A 13,476-nucleotide genomic window follows, 5' to 3' on the forward strand; every position below is an offset into this window, starting at 1 on the left:
CGGTTTTAAATTGGGTTGTATCCAATATTGATGGTTGAATTGCAGCCCGTTTGTAGTGATCCTTACAACGTACCGATACGACCTTCAAATCTTCAAGAAAAGAGCGTACACCCCATACATCTGGTGTTTCGGGTGTCCATGGGCGGCGGTGATCGCTTACCATCAGGCGACCTGTCTGCTCGTTTGCTTCCTATCCCATAAAAAAAAAAAACGTTTTCACATTATCCGATCCGACGTTGGATGTAGGTCTGTAGGACCGATAACCTATACTTGCCTATACATACACGGTGTGACATGACGAAACCGAAACATTTCTGAGGGCAAAATAAAGATAAAATGTTATATGTCAAGCAAATTTTGCCAAAAAAGTTTTTAACCCCCTACGCAAAAACGGAGGGGTGTTATAAGTTTGACGTGTCTGTCTGTCTGTCTGTCTGTCTGTCTGTCCGTCCGTCCGTCCGTCCGTCCGTCTGTCTGTCCTGTCCTGTCTGTCCGTGAACCGTCCGTCCGTCCGTCCGTCCGTCCTTGTCCGATACGAGTCCGTCCGTCCGTCCGTCCGTTTCAAGGACGTCAGTCTGTCTGTCTCTACTGTTTGTCTATCTGTCTGTGTGTCCCGAACGGATGAACCGATTTAGATTTAGTAAAAAACTAACTTCTTTCAAAGCTGAGTTAGTCGGGAGTGTTCTTATTAGCCATGTTTCATGAAAATCGGTCTACCTATGTCGCGGTCGGGGGGGTATTTTCAAAATTTTAATTTTGTAGTTTTAGTTTTTTTGGGTTTTTATTTTATTTAATTAATTTATTAAATTTTATTCGTAAAACTGGCACTTAAAATAAAAATTTGCATATTTTTTCTAGATAGATAGATAGATAGATAGATCTTTATTGTTCAACCGTGTTACACAGGTGTTAATTCATTACATTAGTAGGTTACAACGGTGACCCAATTCGGGTATACAATTATCACTTAAAGCTAAAAAACTATACTAGGTATACATTATTAGCAATCATGTCATGGCGAATCATAATTATCAGTCATATCTTTCAAAGAAGTCTTTTAAGGTATAAAATTCATTGTTAATTAACCATTTCTTTAAACTAGGGATAAATTTGGAGTCCTCTAACATTTCTAAAAAAATATATTTTTGCAACGAATCACTAGTTGCTTTTTGATATCTATCAACGAGGATAGTTAGATTATGTCCGATGACGGCATCATCGCCATCAAAACAGCGTTTTGTTCTGAGAAATAATAAGTAATTGTTATTTTTTAAAATGCTTATACCTCTGGAAGTAGGCGAAATCCAGAAAAGTTTATATGACATTTTACTCTTCTAATATAATGAGGAATACGCTGTTTTAAAATTATTCGGTTTCCTCATGTTACACCGTGTATATTTAAGGCGCCAGTCGCTACCTTTGACATCCTTCCTACATCCGATATAAATAAATAAATGAATATTATAGGACATTCTTACACAGATTGACTGAGCCCCACGGTAAGCTCAAGAAGGCTTGTGTTGCAGGTACTCAGGCAACGATATATATAATTAATATAATATACAAATACAAACAAAAAATAAATAAAAAACATCCATGACTCAGGAACAAATATCTGCGTTCATCACACAAATAAATGCCCTTACCGAAATTCGAACCCGGGACCGTGGCTTAGCAGGCAGGGTCACTACGCGCTAGGCCAAACCGGCGGTGTGAAAACGTTTTTACACGGTGTCTAGCCGTCGCGATCACTCATGCCTGACGATGGGTCTCCTCTCCATGTGACTCGAAACATCTCAAACGAGATATGCATAATGCATATTAACGAGAGTAAATAACCTAACCACAAAATTACATAACATACAACAACATACAATCACGCCTGTATCCCATAAAGGGGTAGGCAGAGCACATGTAACTACTAAAGCTTCAGTGCCACTCTTGGCAAATAAGGGGTTGAAAGAAAACGAAACTGTGACAAAACGAAACTGTGAAATTAAAATTTTATAAAAACCCCCGACCGCGACATGGTAGACCGATTTTCATAAAACATGGCTAAGAACACTCCCGACTAACTCAGCTTTCAAACAAATAAAAACTAAATCTAAATCGGTTCATCCGTTCGGGAGCTACGATGCCACAGACAGACACACACACAGACAGACAGACACACACATAACACACCGTCGTTTTTGCGTCGGGGGTTAAAAAAGAAAGAAAGAAAGACATTTACTAGCCCAAAATACAGATTCTTATAACTAACTACATCCGCAATAAGATTTAAATATTTTTACGAAAGTTGAACGTCTATGACCATTTTTTTATTGTTTTAATGCTTTTGATGCTTTGTCAAAAGATGAAAAAAATAGTACATTACATCAGAGGCCGGGAAAATGAGGATTTCCGGCCAAGTGGGTATATACGGCCGAGCGAGCGTGCGAGCGAGGCTGGATAGGGATACGAGGCCGGGAATCCGTTTTCACGCCGAGGCATGTATAGTGCTTTTCTCAAACATGCAATGAAATAAAAAAAATGCTCTAAAGGACAATATTTTATAAAAAAAAGTTACTTTGCAGGCCTAGGCCTAAAAAATAATATGAAATCCCTTTACAGTCCTCTCGAGTTGTTGCGCCCAAAAAGCGATACTTCCCAGCCCATTTTAAGGAACGTAAAGACAATATTTCATTGCATGTTTGAGAAAAAATACTTCCTGTCCTGGCCAAGCTTTCAATTTGGTATAAAATTCCTTATCGGAGTTGCTGTGCCTGAAACATCAAAGGTCTACTTTCAAAATGATTATATTTCATTGCATGTTCGAGAAAAAGTAAGTTACACACGTTACAAACTCGTAGTAAATATACTGAGACTGAGCAATTAAAATTTTAATATTCACTTATAAACATAATTTTAAATTTTAATGTTTATTACTTATTACAGTAAATATATTAAAAAGACATTCTATGAAATGATAGCATTGTAAACACATTGCAAACATTAGAAACTTATAGGTAGATAAATAAATTATGAGATATTATCACAAAATCTAAATCTAAAATCTTAATCGTAATACCTAATATAGTTTTTACGTAGTTACGAGTTTCGGTATGACGATGTAATGGACGACACGTGTATTCATTTTTAAAGAAGTAAGTTTACTTATTCTTTAAAAAAATAGTTATTTGTTATACAAGGGGGCAAAGTTGTATTTTAACGCCGAGTGTGGAATTGAAAAACGGGCAAGTGAAAGGATTCTCGAGAATATAAGAATCCTGAACTTGCGAGTTTTTTAACACACGAGAAGTAAAATACATTTGCACCCGAGTGTATCACAAAACTTTTCCCCTCACTATAGCGAGGAAACTACAACGCAAAAAAAATAAAACCGCCTTCAAAAAAAGCGTGTTACAAAACACGGAGAAACTAAAAAGCCAAAAATAATAAACCTTCGAATTCAGATTTCTTATCGGATTGCAATAATCTAAACATCCAAATTATAAACAAATCAATTATTTTTGTAGTCGGTACCAGACCTGTTCGTCGCCTTGCTATTTCCTGTTTGCCCCACCCAACCATACGCAGGCTGGTCCCGACTCCAAAAATAATTGATTTGTTTATAATTTGGATGTTTAGATTATTGCAATCCGATAAGAAATCTGAATTCGAAGGTTTATTATTTTTGGCTTTTTAGTTTCTCCGTGTTTTGTAACACGCTTTTTTTGAAGGCGGTTTTATTTTTTGTTAAAAAGTTAATTTATTTGTTGATTTTTAGTGGTTCCTAGTGGTATTATATGTATCAGTCCGAATATATGTACAGTAGTGAAAGAATTATCCTTTAACTCCTAACCATTGAGGAGTTGACCTTCCATCATCAGCTCAGCCACATAAAATTATTACCATCAGACGTAAATACTGGTGTACCTTTGAAAAATACACTAAAAACATTACATGTGCCTATAACATTTGAAGAGTTCCCTCGATTTCTCCAAGATCCCATCATCAGACCCCGACTTGCCAATGGGACCATCTCGGGGGTATACCCGTTCGATCAAAAAAAATATTTTGAAAATCGGTCCATGATTCTCGGAGATATCGAGTAACATACATACAAAAAAAAAAAACATTCAGTCGAATTGAGAACCTCCTCCTTTTTTGAAATCGGTTAAAAAATGCGTTTATCACTGCTTCCAGTAGTTCCACAGGTGGTAAATCATCTTAATTACTAGATTCACCTACTTTTGTAAATTTTAAAGCAGTTAATTTGACTTTATTCAAGGTCAAATTACTTTACCCACTAGTGGATACCCGCTGGTATTAAAGGACAATAATTTTTAAGAAAAAAAAAACCGTCGCCTTTCGGGTTCTGGTGAAAGCTACTTGCGAATGTTGGATTATGTAGAAATGTGTAAGTATTTTTTAAAACTGCTTTTAATGCTTTAATTATTAGATGGAAACACAAATGAATATACGTATAACGTTAAGGTTTGAGGAGTTTCCTCAATTCCTCATGAATCCGATTATATTATAAGAAATCGAAGCTTGACAAACTTTGACTTCAAAACATATGCTTAACAAACATAACTAAATAAATGTCACTGTTCTGAACTTAAATGCATGCTTTTCTTACAAAAATACCAAAGTCACTATGAGTGTGCCGTTCAGGTTTGAGGAGTTTGGTTCTGGCCATCATCAGCAGTTCCACTGCACCAAATGTCACTGTTCTGGACGAAAGTGCATGCTGTTCTTATAAAAATACCAAAGTCACTATAAGTATGCCGTTCAGATTTGAGGAGTTCGGTTCTGACCATCATCAGAAATTCCACTGCACCAAATGTCACTGTTCTGGATGAAAGTGCATGCTGTTCTTATAAAAATGGCAAAGTCACTATAAGCGTGCCGTTCAGATTTGAGGAGTTTGGTTCTGGCCATCATCAGCAGTTCCACTGCACCAAATGTCACTGTTCTGAACGAAAGTGCATGATGTTCTTATAAAAATACCAAAGTCACTATAAGCGTGCCGTTCAGATTTGAGGAGTTCGGTTCTGACCATCATCAGAAATTCCACTGCACCAAATGTCACTGTTCTGGACGAAAGTGCATGCTGTTCTTATAAAAATGGCAAAGTCACTATAAGCGTGCCGTTCAGATTTGAGGAGTTTGGTTCTGGCCATCATCAGCAGTTCCACTGCACCAAATGTCACTGTTCTGGACGAAAGTGCATGCTGTTCTTATAAAAATACCAAAGTCACTATAAGCGTGCCGTTCAGATTTGAGGAGTTCGGTTCTGACCATCATCAGAAATTCCACTGCACCAAATGTCACTGTTCTGTACGAAAGTGCATGCTGTTCGTATAAAAATACCCAAGTCACTATAAGCGTGCCGTTCAGATTAGAAGAGTTCCGTTCTGGCCATCATCAGCAGTTCCACTGCACCAAATGTCACTGTTCCGTACCTAAATGCATGCTGTTCCTTTATTAACACAAAAATCACCATATGTATGCCTTTCAGATTTGAGGAGTTCCCTCGATTTCTCCAGGATCCCATCATCAGAACTGGGTTCTGAGAAAAATGGGACCAATCTGTATGTATATACATTCAATCAAAAAAAAAAAAATTTTCAAAATCGGTCCAGGAACGACGGAGATATCGAGGAACAAACATAAAAAATAAAAAAAAAAACATACAGACGACTTGATAACCGTCCTTCTTGAGATATGAGGCGACGGTTAATAATTTTTAAGAAAAAAAAAACCGTCGCCTTTCGGGTTCTGGTGAAAGCTACTTGCGAATGTTGGTTTATGTAGAAATGTGTAAGTATTTTTTAAAACTGCTTTTAATGCTTTAATTATTAGATGGCAACACAAATGAATATACGTATAACGTTAAGGTTTGAGGAGTTTCCTCAATTCCTCATGAATCCGATTATATTATAAGAAATCGAAGCTTGACAAACTTTGACTTCAAAACATATGCTTAACAAACATAACTAAATAAATGTCACTGTTCTGAACTTAAATGCATGCTTTTCTTACAAAAATACCAAAGTCACTATGAGTGTGCCGTTCAGGTTTGAGGAGTTTGGTTCTGGCCATCATCAGCAGTTCCACTGCACCAAATGTCACTGTTCTGGACGAAAGTGCATACTGTTCTTATAAAAATACCAAAGTCACTATAAGCGTGCCGTTCAGATTTGAGGAGTTCGGTTCTGACCATCATCAGAAATTCCACTGCACCAAATGTCACTGTTCTGGACGAAAGTGCATGCTGTTCTTATAAAAATGGCAAAGTCACTATAAGCGTGCCGTTCAGATTTGAGGAGTTTGGTTCTGGCCATCATCAGCAGTTCCACTGCACCAAATGTCACTGTTCTGGACGAAAGTGCATGCTGTTCTTATAAAAATACCAAAGTCACTATAAGCGTGCCGTTCAGATTTGAGGAGTTCGGTTCTGACCATCATCAGAAATTCCACTGCACCAAATGTCACTGTTCTGGACGAAAGTGCATGCTGTTCGTATAAAAATACCAAAGTCAGTATAAGCGTGCCGTTCAGATTTGAAGAGTTCCGTTCTGGCCATCATCAGCAGTTCCACTGCACCAAATGTCACTGTTCCGTACCTAAATGCATAAGAGCGTTATAACATTTCGGCGTCGGGCGAAATTAGGTATTTTACCCGCCGCGCGAGCCCAATATGCCGACCCTTTCTAGCACGTCTTATCACTCGCTCGCACTACAATAATGGACAAAACAATCTTGATCCTTTCTATGGAATTTTGATAACAACCACAATCTACTATCTCGATATAAACTTTTGGTTTCTAATAAACATTATTTTGTACGAAAATACGAGAATATAGCGCGAAATAATATCAATTATGTTAAAATTTATTTAAAAAATTAAAGTTATAATTATAAAAGTAGATCCCATCCCAAATATTTGCTTTTGTTATATGATAAGTATTAGAGTAAAGTATATATTAATATGATGATAAAATAAGACAAATACAATTCTAATTACTTCAAGGTGGTGCTCAGGGTCTGATGATGGAGCCAGATGGTGGTCACCAATATCAATGAACAATATGACTATACAACTTCGTGGTTTACATGTCATTCTAGCATTTTCACTTTCACATTTCAAGTGCATATACCACGAGTATAGGTTTTCGGGTGTGCTGATTTAAAAATTAATGACCGATTTGGAATCTGACATTGCTGACTGTCACTTTGACACAAAAGTCATCATGGGTGTCGTAAAATAGGTTTTAGGGGGTGCTGATTCCAAAATTAATGACCAATGTGGAATCTGACATTGCTGACTGTCACTTTGACACAAAAGTCGTCATGGGTGTCGTCAAATAGGTTTGCGGGGGTGCTGATTCCAAAATTAATGAACAATGTGGAATCTGACATTGCTGACTGTCACTTTGACACAAAAGTCGTCATGGGTGTCGTAAAATTGGTTTTAGGGGGTGCTGATTCCAAAATTAATGACCAATGTGGAATCTGACATTGCTGACTGTCACTTTGACACAAAAGTCGTCATGGGTGTCGTCAAATAGGTTTGCGGGGGTGCTGATTCCAAAATTAATGAACAATGTGGAATCTGACATTGCTGACTGTCACTTTGACACAAAAGTCGTCATGGGTGTCGTAAAATAGGTTTTAGGGGTGCTGATTCCAAAATTAATGACCAATGTGGAATCTGACATTGCTGACTGTCACTTTGACACAAAAGTCGTCATGGGTGTCGTCAAATAGGTTTGCGGGGGTGCTGATTCCAAAATTAATGAACAATGTGGAATCTGACATTGCTGACTGTCACTTTGACACAAAAGTCGTCATGGGTGTCGTAAAATTGGTTTTAGGGGTGCTGATTCCAAAATTAATGACCAATGTGGAATCTGACATTGCTGACTGTCACTTTGACACAAAAGTCGTCATGGGTGTCGTCAAATAGGTTTGCGGGGGTGCTGATTCCAAAATTAATGAACAATGTGGAATCTGACATTGCTGACTGTCACTTTGACACAAAAGTCGTCATGGGTGTCGTAAAATTGGTTTTAGGGGTGCTGATTCCAAAAATAATGACCAATGTGGAATCTAACATTGCTGACTGCCACTTTGACACAAAAGTCATCATGGGTGTCGTAAAATAGGTTTTACGGGGTGCTGATTCCAAAAATAATGACTAATGTGGAATCTAACATTGCTGACTGTCACTTTGACACAAAAGTCATCATGGGTGTCGTCAAATAGGTTTCCGGAGGTGCTGATTTGAAAATTAATGACCGATTTGGAATCTTGACATTGCTGACTGTCACTTTGACACAAAAGTCGTCATGGGTGTCGTCAAAAAGGTTTCCGGGGTGCTGATTCCAAAATTAACGACTATTTTGGAATCTCACAGTGCTAATTGTCATTTTGACACAAAAGGAATCATGGGTGTAGTCAAATAGTTTTTAGGGGTACTGATTCCAAAATTAATGAAATGATTTAAAAAGTAATGACCGATTTGGAACCTGACATTGCACAGTACCCCTGGAAACCTATTTGACGACACCCATAACGACTTTTATGTCAAAGTGACAGTCAGCAATGTCAGATTCCAAATTGATCATTAATATTGAGATCAGTACCCATGAAAACCTATTTGAAGACACCCATGATCACTTTTGTGTCAAAGTGACAGTCAACAGTGTCCGATTCCAAATTGGTCATTAGTTTTCAAACACCTCCGGATACCTATTTGACGACACCCATGACGACTTTTGTGTCAAAGTGACAGTCAGCAATGTCAGATTCCAAATTGGTCATTAATTTTGGAATCAGCACCCCTAAAACCTATTTTACGACACCCATGACGACTTTTGTGTCAGAGTGACAGTCAGCAATGTCAGATTGAACATTGGTCATTAATTTTGGAATCAGCACCTCCTAAAACCTATTTTACTACACCCATGACGACTTTTGTGTCAAAGTGACAGTCAGCAATGTCAGATTCCACATTGGTCATTAATTTTGAAATCAGCACCTCCTAAAACCTATTTTACGACACCCATGACGACTTTTGTGTCAAAGTGACAGTCAGCAATGTCAGATTCCACATTGGTCATTAATTTTGGAATCAGCACCCCCTAAAACCTATTTTACGACACCCATGACGACTTTTGTGTCAAACTGACAGTCAGCACTGTCAGATTCCAAATTGGTCATTCATTTTGTAATCAGCACCCCCTAAAACCTATTTTACGACACCCATGACGACTTTTGTGTCAGAGTGACAGTCAGCAATGTCAGATTGAACATTGGTCATTAATTTTGGAATCAGCACCCCCTAAAACCTATTTTACGACACCCATGACGACTTTTGTGTCAAAGTGACAGTCAGCAATGTCAGATTCCACATTGGTCATTAATTTTGGAATCAGCACCCCCTAAAACCTATTTTACGACACCCATGATGACTTTTGTGTCAGAGTGACAGTCAGCAATGTCAGATTGAACATTGGTCATTAATTTTGGAATCAGCACCCCTAAAACCTATTTTACGACACCCATGACGACTTTTGTGTCAAAGTGACAGTCAGCAATGTCAGATTCCACATTGGTCATTAATTTTGGAATCAGCACCCCCTAAAACCTATTTTACGACACCCATGATGACTTTTGTGTCAAAGTGACAGTCAGCAATCTGAGGTACTACATATTCGTAATCTGAAAGTAATCAAGTCAATAATTTCAGTTATTTTGAATCGACTATGATTCCGAATTATTGGTAATAGTAATGATTGTATAGATGATTAGTGATTCCTTTACATGTAATGGTAATTTACCGTTTCACTTGATTACATTACAAGTAATCTGACACCCAGTAGTGTCAGATTACAAAGTAAAATCAAGTAATCGTGTAATCCGGAATCGATTACGATTTCCCCATCTCTGGGTTTAGTTATATGGTTCATTGGTACTGGTGACCACCATCTGGCTCCATCATCAGACCCTGAGTACCACCTCTTGTCAAAGGTCTTGTTGAGACGAACCCAACGAGCCTAAACACGAAGTCGTTTACTTACATGGTTCACTGGTACTGGTGACCACCTTCTGGCTCCATCATCAGATCCCGAGTACCATCTTGATGTGTCTTATCATCTTGACCGTATTGTAATTTTCACATTTTTATCATCACAACGTTGTAATACTTTAACATTCAAACATAACAAAGTATTACAAAAGCAAATATTTACGGATCTAGGATCAAATTCGTTGGTCGCTGTTTACACACACACAATGCGAGGATAGCCCGTGTAGAAACAAGGCGTCCGACCCACACAACAATAAATATTCTCGACGTTTGCGATGAAAACTCGGAGACCAAAGCGACATACGTCTTACCTGCTCGAGCTCCGGCGCGGCACTGAAATCGCAGGCGTCCGTCGCCGGTAAAATAGCGACAGGAAGGCTAGTTTTCAAAAAATTGGCAAAAAATCATGATAAAATATTATAACGACAAATGGATAACAGCAGTTTAAGCACATTGTGCAGATTATTTTTATACTAAAATAACTTCGATAACATGTAGATTTTCGGAGAAATGATCACTTGTTTCGATGTATTTTCAAGACAAAATTGAGTTCGTTTTACTTTCAATTTCTCAATTTCAAAGGATTAAATGATAAATATTGTTTAATGGGCCTTAAGTACAAGATATTTGGAACTTAAATTTACCTCATTTATGAGAGTGATCTTATCAAATTGTACATAATAAGAGCTCCGAATTCTGTGCTTCACGCGGTTTTTCCTAAACGAGCATCAGAAAAACAATCATTACTAATTGAAAAAGCTTTTTTTTTCATATGTTTTTTATTTAACCGACAGTTAATAAGATGTTCTAACTGAAACAAGTACTTTCACTGTCTTTTAGTATGAGTAAAGTGTACAATTTTGTCGATAAATATTGTGCATTTTACAATATATCGCCTTTTTTTGTCATAGCGCTCTTAAAAACACAAAAATCACCATATGTATGCCTTTCAGATTTGAGGAGTTCCCTCGATTTCTCCAGGATCCCATCATCAGAACTGGGTTCATTCAATCAAAAAAAAAATTTTCAAAATCGGTCCAGGAACGACGGAGATATCGAGGAACAAACATAAAAAATAAAAAAAAAAAAACATGACAGACGACTTGATAACCGTCCTTCTTGAGATATGAGGCGACGGTTAAAAACACGTGTTTCCGAGCTAGTGAGGGAAAAATAATATTGTTACTATTAGTCTGAGTACAAAAATGGAGAAATTAGAGAATAGTCTCACTATCCTCATTTTTTATATCAAAAAGTGAGAAGTAAGACTTTTTGAAAATGAGAGTTTTAACAAAATATGCCCATCTGTACCTACTTATATAACATTTTATTCGTTAAAATTATAGTTTCCTCATAACACCGTGTACAACTTATAATGTAAAGTGTTTGTATACACAAATTTGCCAACATCCTTCTCTTTTCCTCAACATCACATGGTGTTTTTAACCGAGTAATTTCATTATCCATACTAATATTATAAATGGGAAAGTGTGTGTCTGTTTGTTTGTCCGTCTTTCAAGGCAAAACGGAGTGACGAATTGACGTGATTTTTTAAGTTTAAGTGGAGATAGTTGAAGGGATGGAGAGTGACATAGGCCACTTTTTGTCTCTTTCTAACGCGAGCGAAGCCGCGGGCAAAAGCTAGTAATATTATAAATGGGAAAGTGTGTGTGTCTGTTTGTCCGTCTTTCACGGCGAAACGGAGTGACGAATTGTCGTGATTTTTTAAGTGGAGATAGTTGAAAGGACGGAGAGTGACATAGGCTACTTTTTGTCTCGTTCTAATCCCCTACCCTCCTAGAATGGGGGGGTGGAAGTTTGTATGGATGTGTTACGTGTATTTTCGATTTTAACGCGAGCGAAGCCGCGTACAAAAGCTAGTGTAATTATAATCTAAATATATAAAAGAAGAAGCTGACTGACTGACTGACTGACTGACTGACTGACTGACTGACTGACTGACTGACATATCAACGCACAGCCGAAACCGCTGGTCCTAGAGATTTCAAATTTGGCACGTAGGTTCCTTATATAGTGTAGAGGAGCACTAAGAAAGGATTTTCCAAAATTCACCTCCTAAGGGGGTCAAATGGGGGTTCAAAGTTTGTATGGGGAAACAAGATTAGTTTGACTATTTTATTCGAAACTTCACAGGAAGATTCCTTAAGACATATGATTGAATACGTGTTTCAGGTTTTTTGAAAATTTAACCCCTAAAAGGGTGAAAATGCGGTGATAAAGTAAAAAAATCAATATGGGTATCGTTTTTATGGTTTATCGGGTCGCTGATCACGATAAATACAACGTTTTTAAAATCTAACGAGGCGGAAGTGAAATATCATCTCCCCTGTTGTGGTGCAAAGGGGTTTAAATATCAAAAAAATATATTGACTGACGGACATATCAAAGCACAGCCGAAACCACTGGTCCTAGAGATTTTAAATTTGGCACGTAGGTTCCTTATATAGTGTAGAGGAGCGCTAAGAAAGGATTTTTCAAAATTCGCCTCCTAAGGGGGTCAAATGGGGGTTCAAAGTTTGTATGGGGAAACAATGTTAATTTCACTGTTATGCGAAACTTCAAAATGCTAAAGACATATGACTAAATACTGCTAAAGACATATGACTAAATACGTGTTTCAAGTTTTTGAAAAGGGTGAAAAGGGGTGATAATGTCAAAAAACCAATATGGGTATCGTTTTTATGGTTTATCGGGTCGCTGATCACGATAAATACAACTTTTTTAAAATCTGACGTGGCGGAAGTGAAATACCTTTTCCCCTGTTGTGGTGCAATGGGGTTTAAATATCTTGGGGAAAATTGTTAGTTTCACTGTTATGCGAAACTTCACAGGAGGATTGCTAAAGACGTATGACTAAATACGTGTTTCAAGTTTTTGAAAAGGGTGAAAAGGGGTGATAATGTCAAAAAAACCAATATGGGTATCGTTTTTATGGTTTATCGGGTCGCTGATCACGATAAATACAACGTTTTTAAAATCTGACGTGGCGGAAGTGAAATACCTTTTCCCCTGTTGTGGTGCAATGGGGTTTAAATATCGAAAATAGCCATATGGATTTCTTTTTTATGTTTACTTCTGGTTCAAGAGATTTCAAATTACATGTAAGTTCCTTAGAAGAGCACTAAGAAAGGATTTTTCAAAATTCACCGCCTAACATGATAATTTGACAGGGACAGGGACGGGGCGGGGCGGGGCGGGACGGGACGAGACGGGACGGGCCGGAACAGGGATAAGGGTAGGGATAGGGATAGGGATAGGGATAGGTATAGGTATAGGGATAGGGATAGGGATAGGGATAGGGATAGGGATAGGGATAGGGATAGGGATAGAAATAGGGATAGGGGAGGGACGGGGACGGGGAATATATATGGTAA

The 13,476-nt window shown here is 37.8% G+C and overlaps 2 protein-coding genes across 2 annotated transcripts in view; both read left to right on the top strand.

Moving 5' to 3' along the window:
• Nucleotides 1-13,476, top strand: part of LOC125241310 — a 95,247-nt gene that overhangs the window by 2,299 nt on the left and 79,472 nt on the right. The gene's annotated exons all lie outside the window — the stretch shown is intronic.
• LOC125241309 overlaps nt 3,043-13,476 on the top strand; it is a 54,579-nt gene continuing 44,145 nt past the window's right edge. The window contains exon 1 of the mRNA XM_048149719.1: nt 3,043-3,146. The gene's annotated coding sequence lies outside the window, so the exon portion shown is untranslated. The remainder of the gene's footprint in view (nt 3,147-13,476) is intronic.

Source organism: Leguminivora glycinivorella, chromosome Z, assembly GCF_023078275.1.
Source record: "Leguminivora glycinivorella isolate SPB_JAAS2020 chromosome Z, LegGlyc_1.1, whole genome shotgun sequence".
NCBI classification, from domain to species: Eukaryota; Metazoa; Arthropoda; class Insecta; order Lepidoptera; family Tortricidae; genus Leguminivora; species Leguminivora glycinivorella.